Genomic DNA, 3,008 nt, shown 5'->3' on the forward strand with positions numbered 1-3,008 from the left:
AACCCGCCACCTTAGGTGTATGTGGCTGGCGCCCTAGCCGCTTGAGCCACAGGCGCCGAGCCTGGTATAAGATTTTTAATAATATTTCCATATTATCCTTTTAACTTTTGTGGAATCTTTAATGATGTCTGTCTTTCATTCCTGGTATCCATTTTATTGATTCCCCCCCCACCCCAAATAAGCATTTGGTTTTGTTGTTTATTTGTTTATATTGTTTTCTATTTCACTGGTTTCAGCTCTTTCCACTTTCTACTTGGTTTTATAATAATAATTTGCTCCTTTTCTAGCTTCTTTAGAAACTTAGATTATTAACTTTAGACCTTTCCTTTTTCAATGTCAGCATTTTGTGTATTCATTTCCATTCAGTTTAATATAATTTGTAATTTCTTTGTGATTTCTATCTTGATCTTAAGTTATAGGATATAATATTTATGTTTTCAAATATTACAAGATTTTCATGATTTCTCTCATTTATTTCTAATTTAATTTTGCGGTGAATAGGGAATATACCCTGTGTGATTTTGGACTCACTTTATGCCCCAGTATATCCTAACATCTGGAAGGCTGAGGCTGGAGGATTGCTTGAGCTCAGGAGTTTGAGACCAGCCTGGGAAGAGCAAGACCCCCTCTCTACTAAACATAGAAAAACTTACCTGGGCCTTGTGATGAGCTCCTGTAGTCTAGCTGCTTGAGGAGGCTGAGGCAGGAAGATTACTTGAGCCCAACTTGAGCCCAGGATTTTGAGGTTGGTATGAGCGAGGCTGATGCCACAGTACTCTACTCTGGGCGACAGAATGAGACTGTGTCTCAAAAAGAATAAAACAGCCAAAAAATCCCTAAATGGAGTTTGTAGTATAGTAGTGAAAAGAAATAATGAACAAGATAAATATGTAAAGTATAGCATAGCACATAGTGATAATCTGAGGAGATAGAGTTAATCAGAGAAAGGAGCTAGGCAGTGTCAGATGGTTTGGAAGAGGTGGTAGGGGCCTGCGATTTTAGATAAAGTGGTGGTCAGGGAGGCTTCACTGAGAAATGACCGTTGAATAAAAACCTCAGGGAGGTGGGAGAGAGCAAGCAAGTGGCTATTCAATGTTCTGAGGCTCCCCCTGAATACAGTGTAACATTAACCATGTTAGTACGACTTAGCCATAATAGTAAATAATAAAAATGGCGACAATAAAACATAACTACTAAATGTGCCCAGTTATCTTGAATTTTACAATTCGATTGAACTCCCAAGGCAGCATTTTTTGTCTTCAGTATCTAGGCTGTAGAAAATGGAGGAGTTATTCAGAACAACTTCAGAGAAAGACTTTTCTTTGGTAACAGTAATAGTGGAGACATTAAGCCTCCATGCCATAATGAAGCCTGTGAAAGTAATGTTTCTGATTACCCTAATAGCTTCTGGGGTCCAGAAAAATGTAGGAAAGTGGCTCGGTGCCTGTAGCTCAAGTGGCTAGGGCTCCAGCCACATACATTGGAGCTGGTGGGTTCAAATCCAGCCTAGGCCTGCCAAACTATGACAACTGTAACCAAAAATAGCTGGGCATTGTGTGTGGCAGGTGCCTGTAGTCCTAGCTACGAGGGAGGCTGAGACAAGAGAATTTGCGTGAGCCCAAGAGTTTGAGGTTGCTGTGAGCAGTGATGCCACAGCACTTCACCCAGGGCAACAGCTTGAGACTCTGTCATCAAAAAAAAAAAAAAGGAAGAAAGAAAAAAGCAAAGAAAAATGTAGGGATGTGTTAGCTCTATGACAAGGTACTAAATTAATTTCTAAAAATTATGCTTCACTTGTTTTCCATCAACCATTTTATTTGTGGTTTGTCAGTTTTTTCTTTTTGTCTTCATTGAACATAGAAAATAAAACAAATATTTAAATGCAAATGCCTTTTTATTCACAAGAAATGAAATGACCTAGTCTAAGATCTCAGTCTTGTCCTAACTGATCCCTGATTTGCAAAGTCAGGGATTAAAAAAATAGCACTTAAGAACTGTTCTGGCCCCTGAAAGCTGTTATCTGGGCAACAGAATGGGAACATGATAGTAAACTAATCCCTCTAGCATATTATAACTGTTTATTGGCCAAGGTCTCGGATCTATGTGTTACAGAGATAAGGAAACACTTTAAAAGTACTGCATAATAAAGCAAAGTCATAAATTTAGTCCCTTTAATCACTACCTGCCATAAAGCACAGTCTCCCTGGTACCCTGAAAAGCTACTCTGATGACATATCACTACTTACTCTCTTCACAAAGGTCATCACTATTCTTTCTTCTTTCACCATAGATTAGTTTTGGTGGTTTTTTTAAACTTCATGTAAAATTATTATTTATGTCTGACTTCTACTAAAATTTCTATGAGATTCATTCTTACTGTTACATATGGCAGTATTTTGTTCTTTTTCATTTCTATATAGCAGCCTGTTATATGAATGTTTCACAATTATCTGTTCTACCACTGATGACAATTTGAGTTGTTTCCAGTATTGGGCTATTACAAATAATGTTGCTCTGGACATTATTGTAGATATCTTCTGGTGTACAGTTTACCAATATACTTTTAAAGATGTTAATGTTGGCCTGGTGGGGTGGCTCACACCTGTAATCCTAGCACTCTGGAAGGCTGAGGTGGGGATATGCCTTGTGCTCAGGAGTTAGAAAGCAGCCTGAGCAAAGTGAGACTCTGTCTCTACTAAAAAAAAATTGAAATGTTAGTAGATGTTGTGGCAGGTACCTGTAGTTCCAGGTACTCGAGAGGCCAAGGTAGGAGGAAATCTTGAACCCAGGAGTTTGAGATTGCTGTGTGCTAGGTTGATACCATGGCACTGTAGCCTGGATGACAAAGTGAGACTCTGTCTCCCCCCCCCCAAAAAAAAGGTTCAGAGACAAATAGTAGGCTTCCCTTTTCTATAAATTTGCTCTTTATTCATAGTCAGTAAATATTTGAGTACTTGCTGGCAGAGGAAATCAGCTAGTAAGCTAAACTGGCATGGTCCTAATACTCA

The 3,008-nt window shown here is 38.8% G+C and overlaps 1 protein-coding gene across 1 annotated transcript in view; it reads left to right on the forward strand.

Annotated features, from left to right (window-relative positions):
• The window catches only part of ADSS (adenylosuccinate synthase), a 41,099-nt gene that overhangs the window by 18,666 nt on the left and 19,425 nt on the right, over positions 1–3,008 (forward strand). The window lies entirely within an intron of this gene.

This window comes from Otolemur garnettii, unplaced genomic scaffold (genome assembly GCF_000181295.1).
Source record: "Otolemur garnettii isolate 467f Iridium unplaced genomic scaffold, OtoGar3 scaffold00141, whole genome shotgun sequence".
In the NCBI taxonomy this organism is placed as follows: Eukaryota; Metazoa; Chordata; class Mammalia; order Primates; family Galagidae; genus Otolemur; species Otolemur garnettii.